A 14,545-nucleotide genomic window follows, 5' to 3' on the forward strand; every position below is an offset into this window, starting at 1 on the left:
TCCTCCCCATTACAACAGCATTTGCACATTTATAGGAGGAATAAAGAAAAAGATGCATGATACATGTGAAGGAGCCTTCTCTCTGCCATCCAGAGAAAGAAGAACTAAAAGGATTATAAAAGTTCAGATTAAAATGATATAAAATCTAGCATTTGGCTCCAACACTAGTGCCTTGGTCCTCTGAAGCTAATCTGTATGCACTCTGTGACCTCCTCGCAGCGAACCCTGCTAAATATATTATTCCCACGGGGGCTTTCACTGCTGCTTGGTGTCAGAAATCAATATGTATGAGGCGCGTGGATGGGAATTTCTAATAGATCTGCCTGGCCCTGTGCTGCTTTTCAATATCTGCCTTGGACTATTAGTGCCGGCTCGGTGCCTGTGAAATAACCGAGATAATCTTTTAAGGTGCACTGTTAAGGTGGAACCTAAATGTTGCTGTTTCAATTAAAACAAAAATTATATTCATAAATCAGTCAGGTCTGTGTAACCTTGTATAGTCTCTCCAGAAAGCTGATGAGAAACAAGATGGAATTTAAGGCTTTCAGGAGCAAAATGTTATTTTTAACTTCTATTTAGAGTTGGGAGGAAGGTATTGTATTTAAAAGCTAATGATGTGTTATTTGGGGAAGGGTAGCAGGTTAGAAATGAACTTTAGAAATCTCAGAGTTCTGTAACCCAACTGTGTTTATATTTTTACTATACGTGAAAGAGAAAATACGAGAGTCATAATATACTAAAAGCCAAGTCATTTTCCCATGTTAGATAAGAACACATTTGTATGTAGTCCTTTTCCATATAATTTATTCACACTAACATGATTGCATGAGTGATCTTTCTTTCTTTCTCTCGGAAAACCGCACAAATTAATGTTATCACCATCATGCAATGATATCATGCCATTATTTATATTTATATCTGTATAGGTATTTGGAGATAAAAATGGGCGAGAGATGGTTCATTACAGTTCTGTGTTCCCCCCCTCACTGATGAATACCTCCCTTCTTCAGACCCGGGAGCCCAGCGCAGTGCAAAGAGGCTGAGGTCTGAGCTGTGTCCAGGGCCCACGGCGCCAGTCTCTTGATTCTGGTTGTTTCCCTCTTTGTTTTCAGGCTAGCGCTCAGAGGAAGCTGGTCCAGCTCAACGCACAGAGGTGCGACATGGGCCCAACGAGCTAAGGGGCTTCGTCATTAGTAGCAGCAGTATTATCCTTGTTAGCATGAATGGGGAAGAGGGAGGGGGCCTGTAACCCATACATACCTCTTCTGGCAGTTCACCCAGCACGGCTGGGTCCAAATCCCCATGAGGCGGGCGCCCAGCAGAGGCCTCACCCGCGCGCACCGTGTTTTCGGCCACCTTTGGCTCGGTTGCCTTGGGAGGTTGTCAGCCTAGCAAAGGTTGAGGAACTGGCATATAACTCTTTTTTCCTCTTTTCTTTTCTTCTTTTCCTGCACAGTTCACTTAACACAGCACAGCCCCCTGACAACCGTCCTCCAGCGCCCTGACTGCTTGTCGGGCCTTCTCTGGACTGCGTGTGAGGCCACCGCACACAATCGGGGTGTGTGGCTCCACACCGGAAACATCAAAAAGGAGGCGTGAGGCTGGTAACCGTCAGGTCCTTAGGAAGCTGCCTTTAAAACATATCCCAATCTGGTTGCACTTTATTTATAGTAATATTGACGCAATTGTTTGGAAAAAAAAAAAAAACTGTGTGTGTTGGGGGTGGCCGCACGTGACCCACTCTCCTTAAGAAGCACTAATTTTTCTACTTATTTATTGAACAAAAAAGTGCTGGTAGAAATTGAACTGATTAAGCGTGGAAATACTCCTCCGCACCAGGCTCCTACATAGCACACGCGGAAACTCTTTGAGGCACTTTCTCCTGCCTGCTTCTTTGTTTTAGAGATGCCAACTGCCAGGTACATTTTTATGTGACCTGTAACTGCACTTCGGAATTATTAGAAGAGAAAAAGTCCAAAGCACAAGAAACCAAGCCACTCTTTGACTTCTTTGTTGAGGAAATGGAATTCCGCGTACTAACTTTACTTAAAATATCACTAGAACCCATAACTAAAATGTAAATGTTTATTAAGTGTAGTACTACTAGAGCCATTTCTTTTTTCTCCACCATCTAGTCTGGAGAAAACAAGGCAACCAGCTCAGATTCCAGCTGGGTATAGAACACCAACAGTTGGGATCTAAGGAGAAATCCCCAGCAGTTTCATCTGCCTTAAGTCCCTCCCCCTCCAAATCCCTCCCTCTCAACCCTTCAATTAGACATTGTGAAAACAAACAATCTGTGTGTTTTCTGCATCTCCCAGGGAGGTGCAATGTGTAAGCGTTCAGCAAGAGTAAGGGGAGTTATGATGGAGCTTTATAAACGAGGACGTCTAGCAATGTTTGTTAAAGGTGGGGGAGGAGGGAAAAAACAACCACGGAGGCAGGAGTGGTGAACTGTCTGTTTCTAAACTGGCTGAATGAGAGTAACGACTCCTAAGAAATTCCACTAAAGGTAAAGTCAGGATAAAAAAGAATCATTTTTGAAGGCAACTTCCTATGGATATATTGGCTTCTAAACCTAAGCCGAGCGAAGCACAGAGTAAAATAAACAATAGCCAATAAACAACATATGCTAAAAGAACACAGAAAAGCAACAAGCAATAACCAAATGCGTGATAAAAAATGAGCAGAGGCATAAGAAGGTTTATGACAAGAACAAATGATATTTTTTGGTTCATATTCTTGCCCCGTAGTTGGAAAAAAATACCCCGTTGATGAATTCGCGTCACCTTTTTTTTTTTTGTTATGTCACCACAATTATACCTAACATGGAATACCTGAAGGATTATACTGTATAATATCGTTATCCTCATTAAATATCAATGATTTCTACAACAGCTAGAACACAATGGAAATAACTTTTGAAATCTCTCATGGATCTGTCCATCTAGCCAAGAAAATGAAGAATTTTTCCTTTAATAGATTCTCCAACATAGTAGTTAAAAACACCAAATCTTCGTTTTACAGTGAACATCACTGATGTAAATTTCACCACCCAGCCAAATAAGAATAATATACATTCAACCATCCCCGCTCCTCCTGGGATTAGAGATAATGCAAAACATGCCGTCAAACCAGTATACAAGAAGAGTTTGAGTTCACATCATAAAAGGGAAGCTTCATATCTTGGCATTTTGTGAAAATCTAGAAAAAAGGGGCTTTGTTCCACAAGTTCTGTGCTCTTTCTTCCAATGAGATAGAAATATTCTACATAGAGATTTAAAATGCAATGCTATTTTTTCTGACCTGCAATACTGCTCTTTTGTTATTTCTTTCCCATTTTTCTCAATATTTTGGCCCGTAAGAATGCAATATGAGACTGAATAGATCACAAGCACAAGGAAGAAGGAAGAGTGGAAGAGAAGTAAAAGATAAATGGGTTGCCTGTCCCTATGAAAATATAAACTCCTTGAGGACGTTGACCCTGCGTCTTTACCACTTCCATGGATCCAAACTGTCTTTGGGTACCTTTAAGTCTCTGCCAGTGTGACAGGCTCTACAAATAAAAAGACTAGTAGGGTTCATTGCCCACATAGAGTTTATACTCTAACAGAGGACAGTGACCTGCAAACAATATTGAAAATTTTAAGGGCGAGGGGAATAGGAGCAGAGACACTTGGCTGGGGTTATAAATTAGAGCCCCACGTTGGGTGTAGAGATTACTTAAAAATAAAATCTTGGAAAAAATAACAGAATAAAAGATTACATGTGAAGTTCAATGTTTCCTCTCATTCTATGAAGTCTGGCTTTCGGCCTGTTTGACTCACCAATGGCCCCAGTGCACCATCTTGCTCGAACATATAATTAGTCCATCAGTCAATGCCCAGTCACGAAAAAGAAGGTATTTCCTGGAGAGAGGAATTTAATGTCAGGAACTTATTAAAGGGAGTTAGAAGAGCTGTAAGAGCTAAAAGAGGAAAGTTGGGGCTGGTGAAAGAATACAGAGAAGAGATTACCCAGAGACCAGGGAACTGCCATTGCCCCCCGGCGGAAGCCAGGAGCCTGTGCTCACTGCTGCTCTGACCCTGTTGGAAGTGCATCACGTCTGCTGCAGGAGGCCCAGGAGCTACAGGGGCGCTCATCCCACTGGAGGTGCTGCTGCTTCTGCTGTAAGAAGCCATTGTCTGAGCCGCGCTCTCTCCCTGCTGTGAGCCACCCTGGGAGGTGGCTCCTGTGGCTGGGAAGCGAGAGGGGCAAGCTTCCTTTTTTCTTTTGTCTTCCAAACTCCTACTAATGTCTCCCATTGGCAGAACCTAAGGAGAAGCCGCTGACAAGGGAGTCCAGAAGGGTACTTTGTAGGCTTTTAGCCTGCTGGGGTGCAAAGGAGAACAAGGAAGGGTGGAAACGAAGCTGAGAAGCGCTAGGTGAATAATTGGTATAGTAGCCTTGCGAATAACGTTTGTTGAATGAACAATAGACATATGTGAAATGTGCAAATGTGATAGAGAAAGGACTGGTAACTCAGCCTAGAATCCTGTTTCGCTCCAGCAATTTCTGCACGTTTTTGGTAGCAAAACCATTATTTTTTGTTCGAATGAAATTTTAATAAGAAGCACGAATATACATTAAGTGTCCAAAGCAGACGTATAAATTACAAGTTGGTATACATTATAATACAAGTTACAAGTAACTAAGAAGTTGTTGAGAATAACTAATGCTGTTTTGACAAAGGAAAACTTTTCATACTAGGGATTCTAGATGACAACTTGCAGTCAGGATCCGAAAACCGCCAAATGAATCTTAGATTTCGTGAAGCATTTCTACGGAAGTCTAGAGTTTCAAAGAACATTTAAAAATCTCTGTTTTAATCAAAACTGTACATTTGATAGATAATCCCAAATTATAAGTTATTAAAAAGCCCATAGCACTAACACTATTTCACTATAGCACATCTGAATTTTAATATAATTCATCGTAACAGAGATGTATTTATACCCAGGTGATACTTAGTTTATTAAAACTTAATGATTGCATGCAGTAAAAGCTTTGAAATAAAAAGTCCCATAGTAGGTAGTCAATAAATTATATTTATCTACAACGTTTAGGATACTTCATCTATCGTTATAGGACCTGATGAAATAGAAAGTCTGACTTTGCCCACATCACTCCTCTGCTCAAATAATTCCAATATTTTTCCACAGCCCACAAGATAAAGCAATAAATGTCCAGAATTCAAGAACTTTTAATGTCTGAAATGAAGCCATATTCCAATCCTACCTGTCAAGAATCCTCTACTGCCTGTTATTGGTCCCTGCATGTTATTCACATTTTTTCCCTTTTCTCTTTCAATTAATTCATTCTTTTTATCAAAGTGTTCTCCCCCTTATTTACCAGAACACCCCCAAATACCCACACCCTAAACAGACTCCGGTGGCTTTCACTGGAATTTGTCATCTAACTTGTGTGTATGTGTGTTTCAAAAAATTTGAATTGGATTTGAGAGCACTTTTTACCAAAATTCAAATTCAAGTCAACTTTATTTATTTTTTTAAAGATTTCAGGTATTTATTTGACAGAGAGAGAGAGAGAGCACAGTGGGAGGAATGGCAGGCAAAGGGAGAGTCCACTGAGCAGGGAGCTGGATACCTGGGGAGCCTGATATGCGGGGAGCTGATGTGGGGAGAGCCTGATGTGGGGCTTGATCCCAGGACCCTGGGATCAAGAGCTGAGCTGAAGGCAGACATTTAACCGCTGAGCACCCCCCCCCACATCCCTAAATTCAAGTCAACTTTAAAACACACACACACACACACACACACACACACAGAGTGACAAAGTCATGAAGCCATGAAGGCCATCATGGTGTGTATTTTACTCACAAGCACCTATTACACAGTTTACTACTCAGTATTTGAATTAATAAAATGAAATTTTTTTCTGAAGTTCCAGATACTCTAAAATTTATAACTTGTAATTACTATACATGGATGGGCCCTCGTGTCTCTCTCCCTCACCATGCACAGACATCAAAAACCAATCAAGACGCTTTTTTTATAGGGAACTCAGGATGACTTTCATAACCCTCCTGAATACAGTAGCTCCACGCCACCATTATTCACCATCGGAACTGGACAGGAGATCATTATTTGCTACCGATTGACAGTCAGTTGGTCTCCAGGTATGGCAGTTAGTGTTTTCATTTAACACCTAATGTTAGTTTAACATTTTGCCCACCAACTGGAGTGTAATTTCTGTGAAGACAGGGACAAAATCTATCTCCCCAGCCTACGAAGGGCACCACACATACTGGTAAACAAATATTTGTTTAAAGTTTGTTAGAAATTCCAAGGTATTCTGATTCATTTCTACAGTGTAACCACCCCAATGAAGTGCTCAGGAGAGGCTAAAAGTGATGGCAAAAATGTCCCCATTACTGAACGTGTGGCTTCCGCCCAGCACGCTCAGCTGAAACTCCTGACACAAATCTCCTAAGGATTACAGGCAACTATAAGCCCGTTTGAAACAGTCATAAACTCTCCCGCTGCTCCTCCCCCTTTCCCTCTGAGTTATTCTACAGTTCGAGGTTTTTTTCCACGTGGTTAAAACGTAGCCGTGAAACACAGTTACAGCACCCTTTTCCTGCGAAAGTCCTGTGTGTGTTGCCTACTCTTGCAACTGATGATGCGATCAGCCTTATAAAGATAAGCCTTCACCAAACGAAGCTATAAGTAATTATTAATATAAACAGTGGGGCAGGGGAGACTGATATGAAGTTTTCCTGCCTTCACTCACAAAAGTCAGCCATAGGGTTGGATAGGACTGGTACAAAGCCAGTCACATTGTCACCAAGTGAAACACTATCCTTTAGCTTTGCAGCTAGGACTTCCCCATTTTTGCAGGAGCCACCAGACAATAGGAGCTGCACTATGACTGAAGAACTCTCTTCCCACATGCACTGGAAATGGCACAGCTCTCTTAAGAAAAAAAAAAAAAATCCAATCCTTCTTTTTAATCATCTTTCCAGTCTGTCTTTAAAAAAAACACAAAAAACTGGAGGAAAAGGGTTGACTTACAAAGTGTGGAACAGACTGTTTCTCCTGTATTCTTTCCTTCATAAAATAATGAGTTTGATAGCAGTTAAAGTATCAAGATGAATCCAGCCAGGATCCTTCCAGCAAACTCTCATTCATCATGGCTGTTTTCTCTATCATATCTCCTTGTAGCTAGATAATCCCTTTCCCATTTCAGTTCAAAGAGCTTTATACATACTACCTCATTAACTTCACAAAGGGCTGTGGGAGCTGGGGAGCAGGCCAGTAAACCAATATAAGACCTGGGAACAGGTTGCCAAGTGTTAAGCCATGCAATTGAGTTCATAAACCAAGATTTCTGATGGTTTCTTTTTCTCTTACCTCTATTAATGATTCCAGAGGTCCTCATATAAATGTATTGTCAACAGTCAAAATTAAACAGAAAGTGGACCAATTCTCTGGGGATTATCTTTATCTAGGAATTATAATATACCATCAACCAGGATAATTCCAGCAAAAATAATTTGAATTAATTAGCTACTCTGGACTGGCTTTTACCAAAGAAAGTGAGATAAGTAGCAACAAGTCAATATTATCCAAACTGGCTATTTATCTACATGAATTTACCAGATAACTTGCTCAGTCCTCGGGATACTTCTGTTGGTGATTTGAACCTTTGACATATTTTCATCTGTAATTCATCTTTATACTTGATACAGTCTCTTTGCTTCATTAGTTAAACTCAATATGAGGAAAAAACTTTGACAGATTCATAAATATTCATAAATATAATATCAGGAAATAAATGTTTCCAGTGTTTTATGTATATATATGGGGGGGGAGAGAGAGAGAGAGAGAGAGATCTATATTTAAATTTGTTTCTATTTATATATATATTATATGTGCATGTGTGTGTATATATATATATGTGTGTGTGTGTGTATATATATATATATATATATATATATATATATATATGGAGAGAGATATCTATATATCATCTATCTATATCCATATCATGTATCTATATCTATATAGAGAGAAAACACTGGAAACATATTGTAAGGAAGAATCCCACACAGCCTACAGAGAGAAAGAGTATGTGTCTGAGCTTACTTTCTAAGGTTATGAACCATATTATTAGAATATTGGCTATGACACAACTATGAAATGGAAGTAGTGAGCTTTAACCAAATTCCTGCACCATGTGTATTAACTTCCCTACATACTCTCTGGTACACTTAATTTTTTTTTTTCCCACTCCACTGAAATTTTAATTTCAAATAGTCAATCAGATCTAAGTGAGTGAATCACTCCATCTGGGTGGGTAATGAATGTGCATCAGTTGGTCTCCACAATAAGTACAACATAGGGACCAGAGGTTGAGGGATACAATGTACTACAGCCATCCAAGAGTTTAAATCTTGAGTTCATCAGCTGTATCTTCACTTTTCAACCTATCTCCACTCCTTGTCTCAACAAATACTATCACCATTACCTATTCAGTTGGCTCAAGCCTGAAACTAGTGACTCCCCTCTCTTCCTCATGGTCCCTCACACATGGTAAAATCCTAATGACGATGCTTCTTTATCAGTTCTAGAATCGACCTTACTGCCGTTACCCGCACTTGCCATTGTCTCCATCAGAGTCTGAGTTGTTCAGCTTTAAACTGCCTCACCTCTATCCAGTCTACCTTAACAGCTGCCTACTATGTCTACTCAAAGTCCAAGTATCATATTGCCATACTTCAAATCAAAATTTTTCTCTAGCATTGCATTTTCTTTAGGGTGAAGTGTAAACATGGAATAGAATGTCCTTCATCAACTGTCCTATTTTGACTCTCCAACCTTGTCATTTTTTATTTTATCACCCCCGCAGATGGCAAAGGCTGCTCTATGTTCATGAAAACCCATTTAGTTTTCAACTGTTTGCAGAGCTGGATTGCATGTCCCAACGTCTCTTGCAATTAGCGGTACTCATCTGACTGAAGTCGGATCAGTGGAATGTGAGTAGGAATGGTATGTCTCTTCTGCATCAGAGTAGTTAAGACACGGGCGTGTCTTTCCCGTGGTGTCTTTTTCCACCTGTCTGCTAAGTGAGGACTTAGAAAAAGATAGACATATAAGACAAGGGAAGCATGGATCCCTGAATTATGACATTGGAAACTGCCTGACCAGGAACACTGGAAGTGAATTAGAAATGTGTGGTTTATCTTTAATGGCAATTAGCATCCTTTCAGTTTCCACATAATTCTATCAACTGACCCCAGCTACCTACTTCTGGAAATGTTTCAGGTGCTCACTCAGTTCCACGTTTGGTACATGCTCTTATCTAGAAATCTCTGCCCTCCCTGTTCCTTACATTTCTCTCAGTCCTGATCATGTGTCAGGTTTCATATTAAAATCCACTTCCTCTGAAAGCTCCTTTTTCCAGAGGCCAAATCTGTACCCAAGTGTGATTTCATAGCATCTTGTACCTACCTTATTTAAGCACTTACTAAACACACAGTACCGTAATTGCATATTTCTCTCTCTCTCCCACTAGACCTAGCGAGGGACCTTCTCAAAAAGCAGGGCTGTGACTTGCTCACAGCAGTTCTCACACGGGCTGACATGGTGAGCGTTTATCTTTGAATCGATAAATGATTATCATGTTTGTTTTCATTCGATTCATAAAAATGCATTGATACCGTATACGCTAGGCTCTATACTAGACAAAGTGGACATGGTGGTGAACAAAATAATTAAGGTCCCTGCCCTCATAGAGCTTAATGGATAGTGGGCAGAAGATACAAATTGTGAGGAATGCCAAGTAGGAAAATTATACAGCAAATGAGAGTGTCAAGGGTGGGAGGACTGATCTGGATTATAAAGTAGACCTTCCATGGCCTTGAATTCTGAAATACAGTTTGCTCTCATTCTGTGGGCAAATTGCCTCCATTACGATTTGTGAGTGAGAGAACAATGTCAGTCTGATACGGAAGTTGCATTAGTTCATACACAGTTTTTTCCCCTAGTGTGTTGGTATTTCGTTCCTCTAAGTTCTCGCACTGCTGACCCCAGCAGGAGCACACAGAGCATCAAACAGGGCGTGATGGCCATTCAGCCCATGTTCTTGCTCTTAGCTCAGTCTGGCCACACGTTCTGTCTTGGAAATAGTATTGCATGTTCTCCCTGATGGGTGTGCATTTTCTCATTCTCTCTATAACTCAGCAACCTCAGCCTTTTGTTAAAATCCTTTCGTAAGACTTCCTCCACCTATTTTTTAGGGGTAAATGCCCTGTATTTACTCCAGTTGTTCTTCATGTACAAGGAACTTAACACATCTTTCAAACTGTGTTAGTATTTTTTTTTTTTTTAGGATTGTTACTGGTTTTTGTTAGTGCATTGATTATGAACTTTCAAAGTTCCTTAGTTTCACAAAACTACAAAAGTTTTAAGTGGTCTACTCCAAACCTATCCTCCTGTGCACGCTGCTCTTCTTCCATAAATGTTATGAAACACAAGGGTTTTCAGAGACCTATATATTGCATCCCAGCAGAAATCTCCCTACCTCCTTTCGCAAACCCCCTTCCTCCTTAAACTGCTTTGTGGAGCTTCCTCTGGAAATTAATAGGTGCTCTGCCCTTCTTGCCATACACCAAACATTGGGCTTGTCAGTTGGTTCCATCTGTGTGCAGAAAACCTGTCCAAATCTACTTGTCTAACTGTGAACTTGGCCTCTCCACCCAACTTGGCGAGAGTTTTCTGTACAAGGCATTTCAAACTGTATGTACTGTCACTAACAGAAATGAAATGTGGAGAAGACAATTCAGCTTATCATCTTGCAGTGACAGAGCTCTGTGCCTGGTTTCTTTGTCACACTGGTAATGCCACTATATCAGCAGCCAGCCATGCAGGAAATCTTGGAGTAATTGTCAACTCATCACTGTCCTTTGTTCTATGGATCCATTTTCTTCAGCCCTTGCTGTAATTGTACTTATACTTCCCAAATATGGTTCTTCACTCTGCTCTTACTTTAGCCCCTTATTACATGTTTCCTATTAAAATCCTCTCATCGTCAGACTTTACATGTCCAGTTACAGTGTAACACAGGAAAATGAATGAGTTCTGGGGCCAGACAGTCTTGCAGCTAAACTTTGCTTTGTGGGACCTATGGCAGATTATTCAACCTGTCTGAATCTCTGTTCTCTCATGTGGAGAGTGAGAATGATAATGCATAGAGTGCACAATTCTTACGACATTTGAATGACTACATATAAATTAAAATGCATGTGTCAAAAACCTTAAATAATCACATTAAAAACAAACAATTGGACAAATATTTGCCCAAAAAATTAAAGACTTAATATTATATCTAAAAACAAGCTGTTAAGAAATCGACTGCTCAGTGGAAAAATAGAAGATATGAACTGATACCTAAAAAATGAAATATAAGAGACTAAAATTAGGGAAAGATTTAAATCATACTAATAATCAGACACATGCCAATAAATGTATCTATGAGATACTATTTTATCATGAAATTAGTGAAGAATAAAATAATAAAACCCAATACTGTGATAAAGGTGTATTAAGCAGAGACATTAACTATTAGGAGTTTAATTAGTACACACTGTCTTGAAATCATTTTTGCAAAATTTGTCAGAGCCTTCATTTCTCTAAAATTTTGACTTAGAAAATGTCTTTCCAGAAAGCTCATACCATTGGCATTCCCAGAATTCTGTTTTCCTGGGAGAAAATATAAAATAAAATATAGGGCAATCTTGCCAAGAAATTATGATATATGGGGTCATATAGCTAAAATAATTTCTTGGCTAGTACCCTTTGAAAATGAGAACATTTTAAATAGACACTTAGCATGCCTTGGTCCCACTTTATGTGATAGGTTTACTATGTACAAATCAATTAGAATCTAACTATGAGATGTTCATGCATTTATATGCACGAAACAAACTCACTTTGTTTAGCAGATAATCAAGACACTGCTGTTCAAATTTGTACTTTCAGCTAGGTTAGCAGACGTGTAGCAAAAGAAGAAAATGCCCCTTACATCTGCCCTCACACCTCTTTTGCTGCAATCTTCTCAAACTTTAACATCTAGAGTGTTTGCTAGTCTTTCACTTTTTTTTTTCAATTTTTCATTCAGTGATTTAAAATTTTAGGTCAATTATCCTGCTAATCCACCTCATTCCTTCGGGCAGCCCCATTCCAACAGTTCTTTGAATCCATCGCCAGTTTGATCCACTGAGTTTTTACTACCCACTATCCGCTCATATTCCCTTTCCCCTCAACAAGCGGAGATTCCATGTTACATCATTAAAAATCACTGCATTACATAAACTCCCTGGCTCCGTCTATCTCTTCACAGTTCTTTCCTGCTAAATCTACCTCTCTGTTCACATCAGATTCCACACCTCTGGTGAACGTGGATGGTGGAAAACTCACCGCCATCTTGATGGGTTTTACTCTTGATCACTGACCACAGACTCCAAGTGAGGCTTCGCCCAGCCTGGAAAGCCTAGCACATTTCCCCAGTCAGTTTACGCTCCTGTTCTCTGAGGGACTACTCATCTGCATCTTTCCCTCCTTCCTCTCCCAATCAACACCTCCTCATTCCCTGAATTTCAGATGATGACTGCGTTCAAGATAGAAAATAGAAGCAGTTGGAAAGGAGGTTCCTTATCTTTCCCCCACTAAACCTACAACTAATTTGAAGATGGAGGATTCATTTTTTTCCTCATCTGCAGAGTGGAGCAGGCCCACATGATGACTTTACTTTTATTCGATCTGTTTTCTTAGCCCTTACTTTAAGTCTTCGACAAAACACTCAGAAATTGGCATTAGGATATGGCATTAGTATAAGGACTTTCCTGATTAGCTCTTTTCCTTTAGTAAATCATGAATCTATCCAATGGTGTCTGTGAAAGTCAGCCATAAATTATTATATCGTGGTATCATCTACCTAATACGAATATTCTAGTGTACGGGTCATGTTGCATAATGCATAGCATTAACATTAATCTAAGGACTCTTATCTGTGCATTTTTCCTTCACAAAGCCTTTCCAATTCATATCTTTGATTATGATTCAGGAAACTACTAGAGAGATGTGAAGCAGGAACCTGGTACAAAGCCCTCTTCAGTTTCCAAATTAGTTTCAAGATCTATACCCCTGTGTACTGCTTACCTGTAAAGTTGAGGCAGTCCTGTGGCAGGATACGCCAGTCTTTAGAGCCCTGGTGCTTTTAACACAGCCACAGTCGTGTGTGAGACAGTCGAGGGTAGTGAGGAAGAGCTCCCGTGGCGGTCGGGGTGAGTAGAGAAAATATAAAGTAAGTTTAGGTGAGGAAAATAAAAGCATAAACAGGTTAAACAAATGAAATTTGAAACACAGCTTCAAACATGTAAAATAAATAAGGTTGCCTTCCTCAAAATACAATGTCTTAAACAAGGGCACATTATAAAGTACAAACAGTCGTTTCCATCACATTTTTTATGGCTCCCAAGAGTCCTTTGTCTATATTTTCCTCTATTCTTTATTTCTTGCCTTATATTTAGAAATATTGCTAAAATAAAACAATAAGAAGGTGGTAGGATATGATACAAAAGAGATAAGGCTTGGATTCTAGCCTCATTTGTACTAGTTTGTGGGGCTGTGACCTTAGCTTTACTCTCTAAAGCAGAGTTTCTTCATTTGTGAAGTTAGGAAAATAAGCTGTCTATAACCTAGCTAGATGGTGCACACCTAATAAGTTACATGAGAAATTGACTACGGATATGCTTAGCGTACTCTGAAGACTACCTTTATTTTTAAAATCATTACATAAATGTTGCTGATTCTGTCCATGTCCTTCTCCTTTTATGAAGTGAAACACCCTTCCTGAGTATTCCCAACCATTTCTGTAGCAGCAACTACATTTATTGTATTGATGCTTAACTCTGCATCATTGGTCCAGAGCTCACTTCTGCACACTCCGGTTTCTACATGTGAGTGTCCCACGAAAAGCTCAACCCCAAAGCGAGCTGTCTTTCCTTATTATTTGATCCCAAAGCATACCTTTCCCTTGCACTTCAAGTCTCATGAAACGGTGCTACCAACCGCCAAGCCAGACGCCGGACGATCATCCCAGGATTCTCTCTTTCTGTTTTTAAAGATTGATTGATTGATTGATTGATTGATGATTTTGGAGAGGGTGGGGGAGGGGCAAAGGGAGAGAGAATCTTAAGCGGACTGGGCACTGAGCCTGATGGGAGCTCCATCTAAGGATACTGAGATCACAACTCTGAGATCCCGACCCAAGCCGAAACCAAGAGCCAGTTGCCTAACAGACTGCGCCACCGAGGCTCCCGGGCTCTCTTTCTCTTTCACCTCCATTTCCAATACTGGGCCAGTTTTATCAGTTCTACCTCTTTAACATTTCTTTGTGCTGTTAGTGCTTGAGTGAGTCTCCTGTTTCTTCCCTGCTTCTATTCCTCTCCATGTCTTCAGCTATGTTCTCCTTCAAATGAGTT

General features: G+C 40.0%; 1 long non-coding RNA gene across 1 annotated transcript; it reads right to left on the reverse strand.

The window, feature by feature from the left end:
- Positions 1 to 1,007: 1,007 nt before the first annotated feature.
- Positions 1,008 to 13,825, reverse strand: LOC121101690. The gene is made up of 3 exons (XR_005833664.1): positions 13,221 to 13,825; positions 3,828 to 3,908; positions 1,008 to 1,388 (listed from the first exon to the last, which is right to left on the reverse strand). It is a non-coding gene; the product is annotated as an uncharacterized LOC121101690 (long non-coding RNA).
- Between the last annotated feature and the right edge of the window lie 720 nt (positions 13,826 to 14,545).

Source organism: Ursus maritimus, unplaced genomic scaffold (genome assembly GCF_017311325.1).
Source record: "Ursus maritimus isolate PB19 unplaced genomic scaffold, ASM1731132v1 scaffold_11, whole genome shotgun sequence".
NCBI classification, from domain to species: Eukaryota; Metazoa; Chordata; class Mammalia; order Carnivora; family Ursidae; genus Ursus; species Ursus maritimus.